The sequence below is a fragment of the Canis aureus genome, chromosome 17 (genome assembly GCF_053574225.1).
Source record: "Canis aureus isolate CA01 chromosome 17, VMU_Caureus_v.1.0, whole genome shotgun sequence".
In the NCBI taxonomy this organism is placed as follows: Eukaryota; Metazoa; Chordata; class Mammalia; order Carnivora; family Canidae; genus Canis; species Canis aureus.
In genome coordinates, this window is record NC_135627.1 from 32,444,493 (window position 1) to 32,467,504 (window position 23,012).

At 35.9% G+C, this 23,012-nt stretch overlaps 1 long non-coding RNA gene across 10 annotated transcripts in view; it reads left to right on the plus strand.

The window, feature by feature from the left end:
- Window positions 1-23,012, plus strand: part of LOC144287898 (uncharacterized) — a 258,963-nt gene that overhangs the window by 111,193 nt on the left and 124,758 nt on the right. For all 10 annotated transcript variants that reach the window (XR_013355718.1, XR_013355715.1, XR_013355716.1 and 7 more), the window contains one exon: window positions 15,171-15,330. This is a non-coding gene — a long non-coding RNA (uncharacterized LOC144287898). The remainder of the gene's footprint in view (window positions 1-15,170; window positions 15,331-23,012) is intronic.

Sequence of the window (23,012 nt, forward strand, 5' to 3'; positions counted from 1 at the left end):
TTTTCTGGTAGGCAATCTGGTAATAGAAAATATAAAATGTGTGTGCTATTTGATCTAGCAACCCTTCTTTTAGGAAGTAATCACAAAATGGGAAAAGATTTATGCCCAAGGAGTAATACTATAGAGTTATTCATAGTAGCACCAAATTGGAAACAACCCAAACATCCATTAAACTGGTTAAGTAAATTATGGTACATAAGTACAATTGAATAATAGGTGACCATTACAAATGGTATAGATCTGTATTATTGACATGGATGAATGTCCATGACATATTGTTGAATGAAATTCTCAGATTACATATATTATGTACATATATTATGATTCATTCATACAAAGTTGCTTATATTGAACTATATGTATATGTGTGTGTCTTTTTAGAGAGAAAATGGAAGCATTTATTCAAATGTTAGTGATGGTTATATCTTGGTAATGGAAATTAGAGTGACTTTTGCTTTTCTGCTATTCTTCAAGGAGAATATATACCTTTTATACTAACAATAACTAGTTATTTATCAGTCAATATACCAAACTTGCTGTTGATCTCAAATGGTAATATTTTTATTTGGAAATATTTAATATATATTCACAAATAAGGTTTCTCTGTAGTTCTGTTTTATGGCTGTTTTGTTGTTTGTTAGCAGGTTACCTAGTTATGTTTAAAAAAATTAAAATCATCTTTTTTGTTTTTGTTGGTACTCCAGGACAGTAATACTATAGGAATGGTTACATTTTTAAACCATTAAACTATCCAGATTTGATGAACAGAAGTGAGAGAGGTAGTAGTTCTTTGGCAACCTCTAAAATATCTTCTGTGAATATTGGACTCATCTGAATTACTGCCTGTTTGATTAGTTAGTTTTAGTGTTTTATATTTTATTAAAATATTTTTTATTTTCAAAGATATTGAGTTAACATTTAAATAATTTATTTCAAAAATAATATAATTCTGGTTATATTTCTGTTTTCTCACTTTTGCTCAATTAGCCTTACCAAAATTTTATCTGTTTTATTGTTTCAAAGTAATAGCTCTTTGATTTTACTGAATTCCTATTTTCTAACTAATTTAGTTCAGTTTTTAATCTTTATTAATGACATCATTTTAGTTTTCTTATGTTCCTTTTCTAAATTTTTGAAGTAAGTATTTTGTTCATTTATCATTTTTATTTAATAACAAAAGAGCAGACTAATGAATCTAATTTTGGAAAGTAAAAGTCAGTAAATCTCATTTCCCATTTTCTCTTATGTGAATTCCCACTGGTAAGAATGACCAGAGGAAAACCAAGAAACAAATGAGATTTTATAATTTAAAACAAAAGGGTCTGATAAAAGTTGGATAAATAATCATTTATAAATAGAGATAAGAATAAACATTTATAGTACTTTAAATTTTTTTGTGGTTCATCAGGATCTTTCTGGTTCTTTTTTTTTTGTATGTATTTTTTTTATTGGAGTTTGATTTGCCAATATATAACATAATACCAGTGCTCATCCCATCAAGTGCCTCCCTCAGTGCCCATCACCCAGTCACCCCAACCCCTACCTACCTCCCTTCCCACCACCCCTGTTCGTTTCCCAGAGTTAGGTGTCTCTCATGTTCTGTCACCCTCACTGATATTTCCCACTCATTTTCTCTCCTTTCCCCTTTATTCCCTTTCACTATTATTTATATTCTCCAAATGAATGAGACCATATAATGTTTGTCCTTCTCTGATGGACTTACTTCACTCAGCATAATACCCTCCAGTTCTATCCACATTGAAGCAAATGGTGGGTATTTGTTGTTTCTAATGTCTGAGTAATATTCCATTGTATACATAGACCAAAACTTCTTTATCCATTCATCTTTCGATGGACACTGAGGCTTCTTCCACAGTTTGGCGATTGTGGACATTGCTGCTATAAACATCGGGGTGCAGGTGTCCTGCCGTTTCACTGCATCTGTATCTTTGGGGGTAAATCCCCAGCAGTGAAATTGCTGGGTCGTAGGGTAGCTCTATTATTAACTCTTTGAGGAACCTCCACACAGTTTTCCAGAGTGGCTGCAGCAATTCACATTCCCACCAACAGTGCAAGAGGGTTCCCCTTTCTCCACATCCTCTCAAACATTTGCTGTTTCTTGTCTTGTTAATTTTCACCATTCTCACTGAGTGAGGTGGTATCTTATTGTGGTTTTGATTTGTATTTCCCTGATGGCAAATGATGTGGAGCATTTTCTCATGTGTTTGTTGGCCATGTCTGTGTATTCCTCTGAGAAATTTCTGTTCATGTCTTTTGCCCATTTCATGATTAGATTGTTTATTTCTTTGCTGTTGAGTTTAATAAGTTCTTTTTAGATCTTGGATACTAGCCCTTTATCTGATATGTCATTTGCAAATATCTTCTCCCATTCTGTAGGTTGTCTTTTAGTTGATTGTTTCTTTTGCTGTGCAAAAGCTGCTTATCTTGATGAAGTCCCAATAGTTCATTTTTGCTTTTGTTTCTCTTGCCTTCATAGATGTATCTTGCAAGAAGTTTCTGTTGCCAGGGTCAAAAAGGGTGTTGCCTGTGTTCTCCTCTAGTATTTTGATGGATTCTTGTCTCACATTTAGATCTTTCGTCCATTTTGAGTTTATCTTTGTGTCTAGTGTAAGAGAATGGTCTAGTTTCATTGTTCTGCACATGGCTGTCCAGTTTTCCCAGCACCATTTATTGAAAAGACTGTCTTTTTACCAGTGGACAGTCTTTCCTGCTTTGTTGAAGGAAAGCTTTGTGACCATAGAGTGGAGGGCCCATTTCTGGATTCTCTATTCTGTTCCATTAATCTATGTGTCTGTTTTTGTGCCAGTACCACACTGTCTTGATGACCACAGCTTTGTAGTACAACCTGAAATCCGGCATTGTGATGCCTCCAGCTCTGGTTTTCTTTTTCAATATTCCCCTGGCTATTCAGGGTCTTTTCTGATTCCACCCAAATCTTAAGATGATTTGTTCCAACTCTCTGAAGAAAGTCCATGGTATTTTGATATGGATTGCATTAAATGTGTAAGTTGCCCTGAGTAGCATTGACATTTTCATAATATTAATTCTTCCAATCCATGAGCATGGAATATTTTTCCATCTCTTTGTGTCTTCCTCAATTTCTTTCAGAAGTGTTCTGTAGTTTTTAGGGTATAGGTCCTTTACCTCTTTGGTTAGGTTTATTCCTAGGTATCTTATGCTTTTGGATGCAATTGTAAATGGAATTGACTCCTTAATTTCTCTTTCTTCACTTTCATTGTTAATGTATAGAAATGCCACTAATTTCTGGGCATTGATTTTGTATCCTACCACACTGCCGAATTGCTTAATTTCTTAGTGAGATTTAAGAAGACATTGTCCTCCTCTAAAAGTATAGCTGGTGACATAAAAGGGGAGTAATGTAAGATCAAGAAAGATTTCTGGGTGTGTTTGTCTAATTAAACGGGCAACAGTGAATTGTAGATTCCATCTGATGAAAAGCAAATTGCTTTATTAAAAGTTATACTCAAAAATTTCTACGAGATTCATGAACCAGTACATGGAAGTTCAAGAAAAGAGACATGATGAATATATATCAACTGTGCATATAATCAAATTTGTATGACTGAATAGAAAAAAAAGAAGTAGGATTTGTCAAAGAAGTGAAAAACAAAACTGAAGATTCAAGTGTAAAGCAGAATGATGAAACCTAACTTACATTTAAACAAAGGCTGTTGACATTTGGGGGTTTTAAGGATAAATAGGAAATCTGTTGGTTCCTTGGCAGAACAGTCAGATGGCCAAAGAAGGTAAAAGCACAAAGGCAAAGTTTCTCCTGTTCCTCTTATCAGCTGAGGGCCCTTCCTCAGTCTCTAGAAGGTAACTGCCTTCTCCAGTAGGCAAAAACACCCATATTAAATTAAGGAATAGTAATGTCCCCTGCCAGCTCAGCTCACCATTTTGCTCATGCCACATGGAACCAGGGATGTTTAGCAGGATCTATGTGAATTTGGGAATCTGGCCATTTCCTGAGTATTAGTGTGACTGATTAAATTATTACTGCCTTCTAGTAGCTAATAACCCTCTTTCTCTTCTGTTTTGAGTTGAGGAGTGGGGAGGAGGGTTCATTAAGTTACATTGGAAAATTCGTTCAAGTACTCCTTAGACAATCTTTTTTTATCATCTCTAGTGGTTGTAGTTTGATAGGTCTTTGCCTCAATTTTGTTTAATTTTCATTATACATTATGGAAAGTCCTTAAAATTTTCTAGAATGTGGGTGACACTCTTATCTAATGTCCAGTGACAATTGCTGTTTATATTTCTTTAGATATTTGAATAGGATAATTTGTAGAGGGGTGAAATTAAAGATGTGGATTCAAATTGTTATCTTGGACAAAAAGACATCAAGACGACTTTATGTCAGACACTTATTCCTCTCTGTTCCCCATGTGTCCTACACGGGGGACATTTGGAGAGAGAAAGGGCAGCTTTTGATTTGGAAATATATCCCTGAGATTTTTTTTTTCAGTGAAATTATGTATTGATTAAGTTTCTACAATAAATGCTATAAAATATAATTTATGTATTTAAGAATTTAGGAAAACTATGTACTTTGTAGAACTTAAAAATATTTCATTAATCAATGTTTATTTAATTGTGGACCATTTATAAACTATTCTGACCTAAGTCAGTATTTTCCACAAAACCATTAAGTTTGTTCACTGTGCGTGTATGTGTGTGTGTGTGGTACTATTTCCTTTTTGTTAAAAAACAGAGGTGAGGTTTATGTAGCAAAGTCAGCAGAAATTTTCATGACTCAGTTTTGTCACTGGAAGTTTCCCAATTTTCTTGAACCCATGGGAGGATCTCTCAATGCATGTTAAAGAGCAAGAAAAGAAAAATAGCATTTTTTAAAATGTTATAAAGCATTACTTGTGTCTTTAGAATACTATTTGTAAAACAACAACAGTAGGCTAATCTGTGCTCTCAATATGGATTTAGAAATATTTGGGAAGACATAGATTGTTTTCTTTCATAGAGTTCTAGGCATGAAATCTACCATCATGTTGGGGAAATATATATTGTGTTTTGGGAGAGAAATATTAGAAACCGTAAATAAGAAGAGACAGAGATGCTATATTTAGTATCCTAAAAGTGTACTTCAGGTGGTACAATAATGATTTTGATGAGACCAACTGTTTACACACATCACGCATGCACGCACACACACACACTGATTCTAGTGGTTTTAGAAAAGCAAACTTTTTTTTTTTTTTTTGATAAAAGTGAATGTGGTACATTTTCAGTATCACTATGGCCATAGACTCTGATTGCTCAGTCCACACATATGTTGCAGTTGTCTTCTATGGTGATATTGCTTCTCTGTTACTTCCCTCCAAATTGAAAAATACTGGGGCAAGTAAGTCTGAATTGTTGTATAAAGGAGCATTTGCTCATCAGATCTCATTGATTTCTTCTGTGCCTGTATTCTGGGAAAACCTCTGGTAGAAGCGTTATCAATTTAATTCAAAGTTTTCTGAGGAATGAATTCACATTAGCATCATACTAGTTCGATGTATCCATTTCTATTTTCTGTATGAATCTCTTTTGATTTCTAAATTATAGGAATTGACAAAGTCCAATAGCTAGTAGCTCAAAACCAGCAAGAAACTTATATAAAGATAGTTTTTCATCTAACCTATCCTCTTTTTCATAATGGTAATGGTTTGATCAAAGGTAGCATCTTAGAATACATTGTCATTCAAATCTTTGAATTTAGATTTATGACTGGATCATGGGGTCACCCACTCATGGGCTCTCAAAGAGGATTGAAGGCCGGGGAGTCACAATTGCCTGTCTCTGAAATGGCCTTACAGTGTTTAGATGAAGAATTGTGATATTCTGAATATAAAACTGGTGATGGGCTCTCAAAGAGGATTGAAGGGGGGGAGTCACAATTGCCTGTCTCTGAAATGTCCTTACAGTGTTTAGATGAAGAATTGTGATATTCTGAATATAAAACTGGTGATGGGGATCCCTGGGTGGCTCAGTGGTTTAGCGCCACCTTCAGCCCAGGGTGTGACCCTGGAGTCCCGGGATCGAGTCCCACATCGGGCTCCCTACATGGAGCCTGCTTCTCCCTCTGCCTCTCTCTCTCTCTCTCTCTCTCTCATAAATAAACAAAATCTTTAAAAAATAAAAAATAAAAAAAAAATAAAACTGGTGATCCTGAGGATAATGAAATGAGCCATCTCCTTAACAACAAAAGTTCTGTACCCTGTGTATCAAGTCTATAGGGAACTTCACAATGCCTCTTGAACCCCTGGCAACTATTTTCCAAGCCCCTCTACAAGCAAAAGGATGGCACACAAGACAACCAAGAGTGGTAGAAGGTTTGAGGAGAGTCTCACTGTGTGACCAGTTTAGTGTCCAGTCCCTGTCCATGGTTTTGGGGTTCTGGCAGTGTTAGCAGCATTATATTTCATCCAGGCTGTGGGGTTATAATTCTTCATGTGAGATTTACCCTATGGGGAGCCTGTTGGTCAAGTGAGAGTTCTCTATGTGAGAGTTACACTATGGCTCAGTTGGTCAAGTGACCGACTTTTGATTTCAGCTGAGGTCATAATCTCAGGGTCGTAAGGTTGGGCTTCACACTTGGCATGGCATCTACTTAGGATTTCTTCCCTCTTCTACTTCCTCTCCTTCTGCCCCTTGCCCAGCTTGTACTTCCTCTCTCTCTCTCTCAAAATAAATAAATAAAATCTTTTTCTTCAAAAAGGAGTTACACTGTGATCAGCTTGGAAGAATAAAAATCAGGGTCATTTGGGACTCTACTAATTATATAACATGTGTTTTGTCCCTATGGACCAAATCATTTATATTACAGCCATTTTGTTTTGGGGGAGTCTTAAGTTACATTTCTCTACACTTTGTTCAAAAGTATTTTTTTTAAAGATTTTATTTATTATGAGCACTGGGTGTTATTCTGTATGTTGGCAAACTGAACACCAATAAAAAATAAATTATTAATAATAATAAAAAAGATTTTATTTATTCATGACAGACACACACACACACACACAGAGGCAGAGACATAGGCAGAGGGGGAAGCGGTCTCCATGCAGGAAGCAGTCTCCATGCAGGAAGCCTGATGTGGGACTCAATCCTGGGACTCTGAGATCATGCCCTGGGCTGAAGGCAGATGCTTAACTGCTGAGCCACCCAGGTGTCCCTCAAATGTATTTTTTAATAACTTCTAAAATGGGAGTAAAGTAGTCTTTAGAATTCCTACTAATCACAACAAACTATAATTATTTTTCTTCCAAATGCTAATATTTAATTCATTTGTTAGGTGCATTTTTATCATAAAGTTTTTGTTCCTTGGGCTTTGCTCAAGGGATTGGCACTCTTTGGGTCTTAACATCATGGCCAGTGAAATACAGACCAGCAAGGCCAAACATCCTGAGTTTCAAAGTTTTGGGAGCATGGACTGAATTCTCTGCGGAGACTTTGGCCTCAATGTGACACTAATTTGGTCTCTGACACAAGCAAGTTGATTGCTGGCCATTAAGTCAATGGGATATTAAATGGAACCAAGTTTTGCCTTCCTTAATCCCATCTGCCTCAATTACAGTTTAAGTATTTCTAGAGAAAAAGAAGGGCTCCAAACACAATGTTGAATTTTATGACACAATCCAAACCAAGGTGAGATATATTGGATTCTTCCCACCCAATTAAAACAAATACATATTTTTTGTTTCTTTTCTTTTTTTATTAAGTTTTTAATTTTAATTCAGTATAGTTAACATACAGTGTTAATTTCAGGTGCACAATATAGTGATTCAATACCATGCATCATTCTGTGCTCATCACAGCAAGTGCACTCCTTAATCTCCATCATCTATTTCTTTCATCTCCCTACCCACCTCCCCTCTGGTACCATAAGTTTTGTTATCTGTGATTAAGAGTCTGTTTCTTGATTTGTCTCTGTCTTTTTCCCCTTTGTTTGTTTTGTTTCTTAAATTTTATGTATGAGTAAAATCATATGGTATTAGTCTTTGACTGATTTAGTTTGCTTAGCATTATACTCTCTAGTTCCATCCATATCATTGCAAATGACAAAATTTTGTTTATATTTTATGGCTGAATAAAATTCTATTTGTGATATACTTTTTTTATTCATTCATCTATCAATGGACACTTGAGCTGCTTCTGTAATTTGGCTATTGCAAATAATGCTGCAGTAAACATAGGGGTGCATTTATCCTCCCTGAATTGAATTGGTGTTTTTAACAAATAAATTATTTATTTTTATTTGTAAACTGTAAATCTCTAATTAAAAAACCTGGTTATAGTTCCAAAATCTTGGAATGAGTCTTGCAGAGTTAAGGCCTGGTTGAATTCCATGAATGCACAATGAATTAACTCAAGAATGATTTTCCAGTCTCTGGGATGAGCCCTTATGGTGAGTCCTGAAATTGACCTTATTTCTCTGAATTCAGGCTGCTTGGTTGGGTTTTTTAAAGCCATCCTCAGTCTCTTGCAGAAGTCCTCATTCTTATGCATGGCGTCAGAACTGATGTCAGTTTCTAGTGCCCATTTGCTGGATATTCTCCATTTGATTCTTGAAATCCACTGATCAACTTTTTCTATCATCCTCTGAGCACTAGCAGGCTGACCTTTATGGTTGGATAGTGGCCTGGCCTTCCTTGCCCTCTAAATTCCATTTGATGTTGGGCTGTGAGAGGCACTGGCAGAAATTGGAGGGTGGGATAAGAGACAGGTTGGGGTATTTTTTTTCCCCAGACTCTCTTCTTGTTTGGTCATCCTTTGGTAGTGGCCATGTTCTACTACCACATGGGGTAAGTGGTTATAAACCACATATTCTGTGAGATGGTTTTTCTCTATTGCTGTAGGTCTCCCTTGGTTCCAGTCTGAGCTCTAGACCCTCCCTGTGGCAAGGTGAATAGTGGCCCCCCAGTGATATCAAGATCCTAATCCCTGGAACTCATGAATATTGCCTCATATAAAAAAGGGTCTTTGCAGATGTGATTAAGTTAAGGATCTTGAGATGGAGAGATTATCTTGGGCTATCCAAGGGGGCCCTAAATATAGTTAAAAGTATTCTTTTCTTTTTAAAAAGATATTTATTTATTTATTTATTTATTTATTTATTTATTTATTTATTTATTTATTTATTTAAGAGAGCAAGCACATGAGTACCATGGGGAGGGGCAGAGGGAGAGAAAGAATTCCAAGCAGACTCCCTGCTGAGCACAGAGCTCTATCTCAGGATCCTGAGTCGATGCTTAACTAAGCCACCAGGTGCCACCCCTCCCTTTTTTACTTATTTGAGAGAGAGAGAGCTTGCACATATGCAAGTGGGGGAAAGGAGTAGGAGAGGGGGAGAATCTCAAGCATATTCCCCCGCTGACACTGACATAGGGCTTGATCTCATGACCCAGAGATCATGACCCCAGCTGAAACCAACAGTCCTGTGCTTAGCCAACTGAGCCACCCAGGTACCCCTAGTTAAAAATTTCTTAAAAGAGGAAGATAGTTGACTATGCACAGATGGGGGGAAGAGTATGTGATAGAAGCAAAGTCAAAGAATAAATGCTAAGCTGTTAGCTTGAAAGATGAAGGGACTGGAAGCCTAGGAATGCAAGGAATGCAGCTCTAGATGCTGGAAAAGGCAAGAAAATAGATTCTCCCCTAATGCCTCCTGAGGGATAGTGGCTCTGCTAGCCAACACCTTGATTTTAGCACAGTAAGACTGATTTTGGACTTTTGGCTTCCAGAACTAAAAGAAAAATTTCTGTTGTTTTACGTCAATAAGTTTGTGGTAATTTTTTTTCAGCAACAATAGGAAACTAACACACTCCCCTGGCCATTTTAAGCATAGTGGAAACCATTCGTGCTGTTGCCAGCTCCAGGTTGCAGCATCACCCACGTTGGTCTCCCTTAATCTGTCTCTGCCTTTGTAAGATGTCCCATTCATTACACTCTGCTGAGTTACCTTTGAGACAATGCCACTTGTTTCCTGCTGGGGCCCTGACTACTGCTTCCTTCCTAATCCACCTCCTTCCTCTGCTGAGGCCAGGAGAACTACGAACTATAACAGGTAATTCTCATTTTATTTTCAATGGTTTCCATGAAAGAAAGGACTGTGGGTTTTGTTTTGTTATGCTTGTTTTAATAAATGGATTAATTAGTGTAGGAACACTGTCAGTCTGTATTTGAGAAAAGTACCAGAGAGCAAGAAGCAAAAGATCCTAAAATGATGTCATTTACATTTATGCAAATATACCATATGATGTGAGCTATACATGATGTCATTAGTCTTTCATAAATAGTCTTTATATTGTCAAAGCTAGGGTTTACCTTGCCAACCACAATATGAAACTGAAATAACTTACTGAAAGAATTCATTTTTAAAATGTTTCAAGTTATATGTATACTTTGGACATAGGCTTTCTGAAAATCTCCTTTCTTTTGGTGCTGGCTCCTAAGTACTCAGTCTGGAAAGTGAGGATTGTCAGATGTTATTACATACACAAAGTCTAACAGTTTATTTTGTGGTATTTTATTCCCACTAAAAGCATTTAAAATGAGTTTGTGGTTTGCAACTGTAGAACATAAATTTATTAAGTGATAGTAAGCTGAAGTCCAGAATTAGTCTATAAGCTGGAGAACTTTTACACTTATGCCCTTATAGAATAACAAAACATGTTATTCCCTAGAGGACTGATTTAATAGCTTTTTATAGATCTGAACCAAGCAATTATTCCAAAACCTCAGCTATTTGACCTTTCTCGTCATTGTTGTTACTGCTATAAAAAGCATTATGTATGTACTGTTGGGCACTGAGCAGGAATCTTGAGCATGCACTATCCCTAAACTCTAAGCTTTAATCTTTTGCTATAGCTCTTCTGTTCTAAAGAGAAAGGTTTGCTCAGAGAAACTAAAAGCAGCAGACAGGCCTTTGAAAGCATGTAAAAGGATGCTTTTTAAGTGTTCAGTGAAATACTTATTTATCTTTCTTTTTACTTATGGACCCTTGATTGATTGATTGTCTGCAGTCCTCCAAATAACATAATTCCACTCCTTACATGAGCAGTTGACTTCCATTCAGCACTCTTCATGGACATCTTTTTTTTTTTTAGCACTCATTACTTTCAAAATTATATGTATTAATGTGTTTTATCCTGTTTAATGTATATATCCTGTGTAATGTTTTATTTACCTAATGTACCCTGTTTAATGTAATGCAATAATGTATTAATGTAAAAATATTTGTTTTTGAAGGCTGCCTTAAAGAATATAAACCCCGTGAGGATTTGTACCTACTATATCCTTAGACCTTTGGAAGTACTTGGCATATATTAGGGATACAAAAAAAAAATGTGTTAAATGGATCATGATGCTATCAGCTTTGAGCCTTTAGATAATCTAGTTGATTGTGTCACAGGTTATTTGGTGCAGCTGTGTTTATAACACTACATATTTTCTCTGAAAAGAAATTCATTGGGAAAAAAACCCTTTAGTATGTTGGGCCAATAAGTATGTCCCAGACAGATTTCATCATCAAAGTAAACTTAGATTTCAAGCCATGCCCCATCTATCCGGAGATGTTCTGTTGCTCAAGAGTTAGGAATAACCCTTGTTACCACTGATGCTTTACTTTAAACAATTTAAAAACATGCTATAACTCCCTCTCCTATACTCCCAGAGTAAGAACAAGGATTAAAAGTCTCCAAGAGTTTCCAATCTCAGTGGAAAATTGGCTGTCAAATGGAGCGAGATATATACTAACTGATTTTGTCATGCAATTGGGTTCTTAATGAAAGCAGCGTAAAACAAAACTTCACCCCTCTGTATTTCATTTGTGCTTCTTGTACCTGGAATAAAATGTAACTTCTGTAAATCTTTAAGTTGGATTCAATAAAGCAATAATACTCTACTGTGCAAACTGACCATTTACCTTAACAACTGATTTGTTACACCATTAACTTGTCCCATGCCTTGTCTTAGGGTTCTTTGCTAACTGAGTAGTTGTTAACTATTGTAATGAACAGATTCTTCCAAAGGGAAAAACATCTTAAACTGGGAAGTTAGTGATATCACTGGCTGATGTCTTAAAGGTGGCCATGGAATAATGAATAAATGTTAAGGTTATTAAAGTTTAATCGTGGAGGCATTATAGGATTCTAAAAAATAATTTAAAATAAAATCAGTGAAAGAAAAAGGGATGTAGAATCTTGTCAGGGCTTTGCATTTTGCACATTACATGTCAGATTTCTTAGCTGCTACTTTAAAAAATCTCTGTAAAAAAAAAAATCTCTGTAGTCAAATTACATGGTTTGAAAATGTAGTACTATTAATAGGAGTAGCAGCCATGGTATATATTCTTTCTTTTTGACCAGTGTGCTCTCTAATATAAAAATATCTTTCACATCCTCTGAAGAAACAGATGAAGCCATGGAGGAAGTCCATTTGAAATTAGAATAAAAAAATAAAAATAAAAAATAAATAAATAAATAAAAAAGAAATTAGAATAAGCTGGTGAGAAAGGACTCAGGAAAGAGTACTTACAAATGGGTAAGGGAATGGATATGCTTCTTAGTCACAGGTAGCCTGACCTCGCCATCGACACTGAAGGTAATATCTCCTTGTCTTTACAGTACAGTATTATCAACTTTTATAGAAATGTAATCAAATCATTTACTTCAAAGAAGAAACTCCAATGTCTTTTACTTTGAGTTTTTGTAATAACAAAGGCCCCTTCCTCCTGTGAAGCAGTGTCATTGCAATATTCTTTTAGAAAGCAAGCTGACAGTTTTTGATATGTGATTTTCCAGGATTATATTAGTACCTACTCTTTAAAAAACATATTAAGTGAAAAAAAAATGAAGCCATAAAAGTGTTGGAGGAAAACACCCATGAATATATACATATCACAGGGTGGAAGGGCTATTCTTCATTCTTGAAACAAAGGTTTTCTCAGGATGGCACCAGAGGCATAATTCACAACTGAAATGTTCATATATTTCTACATAAAAATTAAAAACACATTTTTGAATGCAGACTACTATAAGGCTAAAAGAAAAACTAGGAACTGGATAACAATATTTCTATAAAATAGATTAAATGTTAATTTTCTAAATGTAAGAAGCAATCTTATAAATAAATAAGAATTGGAAATAATCTAAATACCCAACAATAGGGGACTGACAAAATAAATTATGGGCACCCATAAAATAAAACAAAAATATGTAGTCATAAGAAATTTAAATTTATGGGAGGGTATTCATAATATAACTAAATGAAAGAAGCAGTTATACAGTAGACTATATACTGTGACATATATTTTTATTTTTACTAAATGTTAAATGACTAGGACAATTCTGGAAGGCTTAACAATAAAATATTTATAATTATCTCTGGTAGTAATATTTTAGGTGATTTTTAGATGATGTTATTCTAAGTTATATAAAATGAGCATAAATTGCTTAGGTAAAAGTAAAAAAAATATGTTTTAATGTTCAAAACATTAAATACACTGTGGTTATATTGTAGGTATCAGGCTGCTATTTAAAAAATTCTTCCACTTTTATTGTATTTTTGTGAATTATCACTGAAAGCATTTTGCAAACCATATTAAATATTCCAGCTCCTTGGGTGATGTAAGTTGATATTTAGTTTTTATATATAGGTTATATGATAATCCAATATGTAGAATTCTGTCATTTTGGAATTTACATATCAGAGGGAAAATGATGCAGTTACTGCTTGTTTCTGTGCACCTAGAGGACCACAGCCCAGAAATGATGCCGGTCATTATAGTACCATTGCTCAAACTGGTAATAAAGGCTTTAGCCATATACTCTGTTCCTGTCATGGCTGTGCTGACATAGCTCCATGCCAGGAGCATAGCTAGGGAAATGATCACTGGAAAAAATTACATTAAAAATGTGCTGCCACAGTTTGACTACTTTTTCTACATGTCTCATTGTGGTCTACCACTGGTATTCTACATAGATATCGAATGGAACAATTTTTGCTTTTACACAGTTTTCTATATTCCCCCCCCCCATAGTAGAGTATTGTGCTTTGTGTATCTAAACTATTAGTAGGGGCTCCTGAGTCTCTGTTCAAATCCTGCTACTGCCACTTCCTAATGTGTAACCTTGTACAAGTCACTTCACTTCTCTGTTCTTTGGTTTTCATATCTCTAAGATGGAATTAATACTGAATCCCACCTTATAGGGTTGCGAAGATTAAATGGGATAATAGATGTAGATAATCAAGGCAGTGATTGGCCCATAATGACTTCTCAGTGTATGTTAGCTATATTTGCCACAGTGTTCATAACCTGTTAAGATACCCCAAAGATACAGATGCAATGAAACACTGGGACACCTGCACCCCGATGTTTATAGCAGCAATGGCCACAATAGCCAAACTGTGGAAGGAGCCTCGGTGTCCATCGAAAGATGAGTGGATAAAGAAGATGTGGTTTATGTATACAATGGAATATTACTCAGCTATTAGAAATGACAAATACCCACCATTTGCTTCAACGTGGATGGAACTGGAGGGTATTATGCTGAGTGAAGTAAGTCAGTCGGAGAAGGACAAACATTATATGTTCTCATTCATGTGGGGAATATAAATAATAGTGAAAGGGAATATAAGGGAAGGGAGAAGAAATGTGTGGGAAATATCAGAAAGGGAGACAGAACGTAAAGACTGCTAACTCTGGGAAACGAACTAGGGGTGGTAGAAGGGGAGGAGGGCGGGGGGTGGGAGTGAATGGGTGACGGGCACTGGGGGTTATTCTGTATGTTGGTAAATTGAACACCAATAAAAAATAAATAAATAAAAATAACCTGTTAAGAGAAGCGGTGACATCATTGACATGACTTAACATGATTCTGTTAAAAACTCCCAAGTTAAGAGAATATACTTGGTCATTGTATGATTCTATGGGTAGCCGAAAGGGCTGGTTCACTCACATCCTTGGAGCTTTAACTGTGAGCTGATGACCTGGCATTTAATCATTTCAACAACTGTAGAAGTTGACATTATTTTCTATCTTTGTATAATGATAATGAATTTTATCAGGACTCATTTTCTTCCAATATTTGTAGCCCCTCCCTCAATCCATTCTGTCTGGCTTTCTGTTACAGCAGCCCAATCACAGGTGTGATTCCAGCAGTTCTCATGGCCACCTTCCTTCCATCAGACCTGGTACTCTTCAGGGAGAATTTGAAGAGTCCTCACTATGGAGCACATGAAAAGAAATGCTTGCAGTTCTGCTATGGCCCTTTATCTAGTAAATAGACTCTAGTAAGTTGATTTTGCTCAAGCCTGGTGAACAGGCCCTACTTAGAACTTCTTTTCCTCTTGATTTTAGGTACTGCCTCTGTTAAGTCATCTCAGGACAGAGGTCTTGCTGAACTCCTGTTTTTGCTCCCTCGGCCATACCATATCCATTAAGACTCCCTGCCCAGATCTCTACCTATTGTATACCTATTTCCTTCTTTTCCTCCTTCACGCTCATTTTGTCCACTGTAGGGCATCCACTGACAGAAACCACCTGCTTACTTGAGCCTCTGCCTAATGGCTGTTGGCTCCTTCGGTGTACTACTGGCCAAGGCAGATTTTGTTCCTGCTGGAGAATCATTGGATCAACAGCATGCTGTCTGTATTAACTCTGTCAGGTCTATGGGTCCTTCCAAATCTATCCATCTTGCCAAAAACAAAACTCTATTTGTGGGATCTCTAATCTGTTGATGTCAGAATCTTCTTCTCAATTCCTTTTGTGGCCATTGATGCCAGCTAATAAATTAACTCCTTGTCCCTATTCTATGAGGGCAGAGGTGGGTGACATAATTGACATGACTTAACATTACCATTGGAGAATTTTCACATCTGTCCATGTGGGGAGCCTGGGAAATTATTCATACAGAAGATGCTTCTTGTTTTTGAATGGAGGGAGAGGTCAACTGACCATCTCAATTCATGCTTAAAAAGCCAAAATGAACTCATTTAACCTGAAATAATAAAATTATTTATAAAATTGTATTGATATCTAAGCCTTTAGTGTTTAAACATTTTTCAGCACCTGTGAAGAGATAAAGATGTCCACAGAAAGCAGAAAATATAAAAGTCAATTCTCTGACTAGAGTGGAAGACTGCATTATTTGAGATTCTCTTGCCTGTCTCCAATAAAACTGAAGACATGTAAAAATAACCTCTTATTTGCATATAAAATAGCTACATAAAATTGGTCTATGGCTTATCTTATGCTGTAAACACAAGGAAAGGAGAAAATACACATTTGTATGTACAGCTTATGTTGAAAAGTCTTATTAAACCTAAATTATGCATTTCTATTCAGAAAAAAATTTTTCCACTAGTAGAAAACTTCAGCCATTTTGCTTGGCAAAACATTCCAAAAATTCACATGGTAGGAAGCATTTTCCTATGTTTATATAAGCTGTTGGTTATATTCCAAAGCAAAGTATTTGATTAAAATTCCCTTTGTTAGTTAGCCTCCTGTGGAATGTGGCTGCACTATTGAGAAAGTGTCATCATTTTTGAGGTTGGTAAATGTGAGAGAGCAGGGTAGAGAAAGCAGGAGTAGGCAGAGAGACTGCAATTGAGACCTGTTGACTATGAGAGGAGAGGAGGAAGGAAATGATTTGGAGGATTGGACGGGAAGATTCTCAGGCTAGTGCAGCTCTGAGATAGGCTCCGCTAGGTTGATAAGGAGCTGCAGAGTAGACTACTCATAAGAAGAGTTGGGCAAGAGCAGCCTGGAGAGTACGTGGCCTCAGCATGAGTGCTTCAGGACATCCGACTGTGGGGGCTGTTAGCTAAGTGCAGTGCAATCTTTGTAGCATGTTCTCTCTTGAATGGAGGTTGGAATGTGTACCTCCATGCTTATCCTGCTACCATGGTAGCCATATGCTGCCTCCAAGCAGATGTTCTTATATGCTATCCAGCTTTTCTAGTTGGTACTAGTGGGAAGATTAATCCGATATACTATAATGTTCCATATAATGTTAGTTTTGGTATTGAGGATTGGTAATCATGAAGCATTTTTCTCTGAAGTTCTTCACAAAATGATATAAACTTAAAGAAGGAGTAATGACAGTTTTTTATCTGATAAATTGGTTTTCTTCTCTTCTCCCTTATTGGGACAGAACATGTTTGTTGATGCCTGCAACCCAACATGTCCTAGTCATTGACTAGAAATGAAACTCTTATGGGGAGAAACAATTTTTCCTACTTCTAGCCTACTTGTTCAGATAGTTTGGTCTTGCCATTATTAATGTTACTAATGGCTTTCTAATGACTTGATGGGGTGGGTTAGATATAAGAAGCTGGTGGGTACATAAGTAGACTCTACTGATAGTAGATTGAGTCACTTGAGGTCAAGAATTAATTTTTAAAAATTATCATTTTTCATAGGGTGAAACATATAATAGGTACTCAATTCTTGAGTGATTGAACAGAGAATTATGTAGGTATCAGATAGCTGAGTGCCGTTCACTTGGGATGCATCTGGTAGTGATTGAAGAATCTTCTGGTCTTCTTGAGACTGTAGATGTTTTCCTCTTGTGAGCTTCTAAGCAGGGAAACTTTATTATGGTGGCTAGATGCGATCTGAAAGATGCAGAAAGACTTAATATAAAGTGACAAGAAATGGGGAGGGAAGTTTAAAGTTTAAAGAGCATAATTGTAAAAACTAGGGAGAGTTGGGCAGCCCCGGTGGCCCAGTGGTTTAGCGCCGCCTGCAGCCCAGGGTGTGATCCTGGAGACCCTGGATCGAGTCCCACGCCGGGCTCCCTGCATGGAGCCTGCTTCTCCCTCTGCCTGTGTCTCTGCCTCTCTCTCTCTCTCTGTGTCTCTCATGAATGAATGAATGAATGAATGAATAAATAAATAAATAAATAAATAAATAAATAAATAAATACCTTTAATAAAAAAAAATCATGGAGAGTCAATAGTGCATTGAGTGATGGGGCAATAGTTAATAGAAAGTATTAGAGAAAATGAAACCATATAGTAAGATTGGAACAATATGGGGTGGTTGGGCAAATGTGGCCTACTGCCTGTTTTTGTAAATAAAGTTCTATTGGAATATACCTATACCTATACCTATACCTATTTGCCTACACATTCTGTGTGGTTGCTTTCATGCCACAACAGCAGAATTGAGTAGTTGCTAAAGCCAAAAACTTTTATTATCAGGCCCTTTACAGAAAATATGATCACTGAGATATAGGCTAAAAGTGGGCATGATGAAGGTCAACATCATTGATTTTTACAATTTTGTCTGGAAGCAGGAAGACTTTTTTGGAGATTTCCATTAATATATGCTCAACATTTTGGCATCATTGGATCTTACCTCTTTTACCTATCTTGTAAATAATCTCTCATTTCCACACTTTTCACTTTTTCCTTCTTCATCTCCCCCTTCCTCTGCATCTGCTTTCCTCCTCATCTTCTTGTCTGTTTTTTTTTCTTTTCCTTTCCCTTGCTATCTTTTCCTTCTTTTTCTACCTCAAGAGTCTTAATTCCCAAAATATTCTGCCATATTGTTAATAACATATGAATAGGATTTAAATTATAGATTCAATGTACTTAGACTTTAATTTGTCTTCTTTCAGAGGTAGTGTTGCCAGTACCATGTTCTCCTAAGGCAGAACACACCTGTACTGTTCCGTGAAGTACAGAATCCCACAGTAGATTTCACACTAAATCCACTCACATCACTTGCTTTAGATGCATCTTGCTATACCAGTTTATGTGAATGTCACCACCTGCAGTTTAAATAATGGACAATTTCACTGGCTCAGTATAGCCTCTGGCTCTTATGTCATACTTCTTCCTTGCCTCCTATAAAAAATGCCTATTTTTTTCCTTCCCCGGGTTATTACAAATCTAGTCACTATTACAGAAGCACAATTTTCTAGTCCCTTCAGTTTTGCTTGTATTGATTTTTAGCTCTATTTTATTTACATTGCTTTTAAAGTAATGTGTTGGCATTTTCATTCATACAGGTGGCTCAATGAGAGAATACTGTGCTTTTTGTACTCAGCAAACAATTTTTCTCATTTGAGATCTTTTTTTTAAATTAGGTATTACAGTAATTTTAGGAAGTGCTTCCTGTAAGAAATTTTATTACTGCATATCTTTTACCATGAATACTATCATTTACCATGAGCAAAGCAAAATAAAGAGGATTTGTGTACTATCAATTAAGTTGATCTAAAATCAATCATACACAACTCCACATTCCCACACATCTTGGACCTACATTCTATTAATGAACACCTACTTCCTGCTTAACAGATTAGATTGGAAAGAAATCACAGTATCACACATTTTTCCTAAATCATTTTTGAAAGTTAACTTATGAATAAAGAAAAAATAAAGGATATAAAGATATAGTTTAAGCAATTAAGATTTTTTTGCAATTAAAAATTTTAATGCAATTTTAAGTAATGATAACATAATTACCTTTAGTAGCATACTCCTGTTAAAATTGCAGAGTAGGGCACATTAAAAACGTTAAAGGGGGAATTTCAACAACTTAGGCAACAATAATATGAAGATGACTTAATTTTTTTTTTTTTTTGGAAACTGATTTTGAACATCTTTATGAAGACTCAAATGATGGTGACTATGATGAGTAAAAAGGAGGCATTAGTTTAGGGTTGCTGCTACAGTGAAGACAGAATTTCATCAAGATTTTAGCTTAAAGGAGGGTAATCCAGAATGGCAATTCAAGATTTCATACTTCCTTTTTTTGGTGACTTTCTGGACCTGCTTTGACTAATTCCTCAAAAGAGAAGCTGACAGGAGAGCTTCAGGCATTTAGTGTAAATCACCCTTGACACTGAGAACCCCTTGAAGTCCCTTGAATTAAAGAAGGTCACAAAAATATTATTAATATTTATGATTTCTAATTTTATATTTAAATAAGTTTGATGAACATCCTTATATAAATTTTTTCCTTAGAATAAAGTAGTAGAAATGAAAGTTTGGTTCAGAAAATAAATATACTTTTGAAGCTTTTGATAGGCAAAAAATGCACATTAGAAAATGCATTGTATGAGTGATCTTATTTCCCATTCCTTACTATTCATCCAGCCTTCTAACATTTATTACTTTTCAAAAGTATTTGTCAGATCAATAGATAAAAATGGCAACTTATTAATTGGTATCTTTTTGATAATAGAAATGTAGACAATTTTTCATATTTTTAAAGCACATAAATATTCCCTGCCTCTAATGTGGTATTCGTTCAAATTGTTTAGGTTTTCCATATTTCTCACATCATTACTCTGTGTCTACCTGGTTTTAATCTATGTTTAGGTAGAAGAACCTGTTCTAACAGATAAGGATGACAGAGCTGTTCAGGCCAGCAAAGAAATTTCTAACAGGATTACTCATATGTAGAATAGCTTACCTTTTGAAACAGTGGATTTCTTGCTGGCAGCATCTATCTTTTGGGATTCCTTCAGTTGCTGGAAGTTCAAAATAGATGAATTTGGCTGTCTATTCAATCTCTGAAGCCCTGAGATCCCTTTGCATTTTTGTACTGTGGGTCCTGGTTTATTTCCTGGAGAAATTTAAAAAACCCCACAAAGCTTTTGTCCTAATAGTTGAATAGTTAGAAAATATCTGCTCCTTATAGAAAGTAAAAGCCAGTGAGGTAACTTTTGAAACTTAAGTGAGCCTCAACTAAAATATCTACTCACAAAGGTCAGGAGGGGTATATTCTTCTGCAATGAAATCTCAGACAGTGACTCAGCTTGTGCAGCCTAGGCATTCATTACACACTGTTTTGAAGTAATACAGTAATACAGTCAGACAACACCAATAGTAATAATCATCTTGACACGAAATATGACATTAGTTTTTTTCCAGTTTCAATGTAAACAGTGCATTTATAGTCCACTTAACACTAAAAGGTAATTTTCTCCTAATGAACAGAAGAGTTGTTAAAAAAAAGTCATGATATATGAAGAGAGGTGACTATTTTTAATGGAATTATGCATGCTTGATTCTTATTACCATAATTAGCTTTTCCCCTGTTATGTGTTTTGTGGGTTTGTATTCTAGGAGAGTGCTAAATCAATAGCAGCCTCATCAGCAGCTGAAAAAAGTTCAAGCCAAATGAACTTTCCCATATGGATGTAAAATAAACTGCCATAAATTAACATGAGGTTTTTTTTTTGTGTGCTCTTGTAGAGCCTGAAATCACCAAGAATACATCTTTTTAGACATACAGTCATGTCACATTTGGGTTGGAGGAAAGGTACCAAAGTAAAAATATGAAAGAATATGCTATTATGTCACCTCTTATTTTTTTCCCTTATTATTCCTATTTCCTATGAAGTAATTTGGAGTCCTTCCTATAGTAAGATGAATTATTTTACAAGTTGAGGCAATAAAAAAAGGAAAAATAAAAGATATAATATATAGAAACAAAATGTGAGGGCCAGGCTTTGCCTACAGCTCTCATGTACAGAACCATTGTGAATTATTTTGCAATTATATTTTTTAAAATTCTCTTAAGGCTTTCTGTCCATTTTGTTGGTTCTGTAGCATTATCATCTCGTATCAATATCAAACATCACATAAGGTCCTGTTATGCATAAAATATATTAGCATTACTGCAATTTGGAGTTCATGATTTGATGCTGATGCCAATACTGGTGATAAATGTTTGGCACTTATAGTGTACTAGGGTCCTGGGCTACATTCTTTGGAGGTGTTACATTACCTCATTTGATTTTCATAGCCTCCTAATTAGGCAGATGCTATTATTAAAATCCATTTTAAGATGAGGAAACTGAACCTCAGAAAACTTAAATAACATGACCAAAGTTGTCTACCTAATAAAAAAATAGAACTGGGGAGTTCTGACTCCAGAGCCTGCACTATTCAGCAATATGATTTGTTAGCTACCTACCAATCATCTCAAAGAGGACAATTTGAAAATTGACAGAGCTAAAGTAAATGTAGACAATATAAACTATGTAGGCTTTTAGAAAGCCAGTGACCAGAACGTAGTGGGGAGCTCTGAGTAGTGAGATGAAGATGATGATGTGTATCACATGGAGTGAGAATCACCACTGGCAGTATTGGGAAGCAGGCTCGGTTTCAATTTGGAATCCTCCAAAGTTATTCTTCTCATATTTTCCCACCAGTTACACAGTTTTGCTTTCTTTCTCTATTTTATTTTTCAGTGAAATGTTCAGTTGAGTTCAAAGGTCTTTGCTGAGTTTTAGTGATAAGATTTGCCTCATGGTAACACCTTGTGTATTATTCATATAGTACATACACAAACTGTGAAGATTTAGATTTTGTGAAACTCAGAATTTTTCAGTTACTCCCTTTTGGAAGACTCCTGGAAGACGCATGGAAGCTAATTCAAATTTTTCAAAATGAGAAAAGTAAGGAACTTGATCAAGGAAGTCTTTAAGAATTGATTAGAGCTCAAAGGTGTCAACCTTCAGTTCTCCAAAAATGGGCTGTGAGCTCTAAAACCAAATAGAAACTGTGGGGTGAGATTGCCCAGGATGACTTGGGTTAAACCAGGAGAAAGGTTGTTGGCAGTTTTTCTTCCAGTAGAGGCTGTGTGGAATGTGGACAAGGGATCCCACTTAGGTTCTAATCTTGGTTCTGTTAATTACCAGCTGAATTATCTTCAGCAAGGTGATTAAGCTCAGTTTTCTCATTTGTATCATGGAGTTGATAGAACCTTCCTCATCATAATTACCTGAGGATTTGATGTTTGATATGTATAGAACTTTTAGGACTAAACCATACCTAGCAAATAGTAGATGTTCAGTAAATGGTAGTTTCTACTTTCCCCCACTCCTTATACCTTCCTGGTCGTGAAAATACTATGTTCCCCACAATCTGGATACTGATTGGTGCCTTAAAGAATTCACCAATTTGTAAGAGATCATCAATAAGTTTATAGCTAACCACGACTGAACACA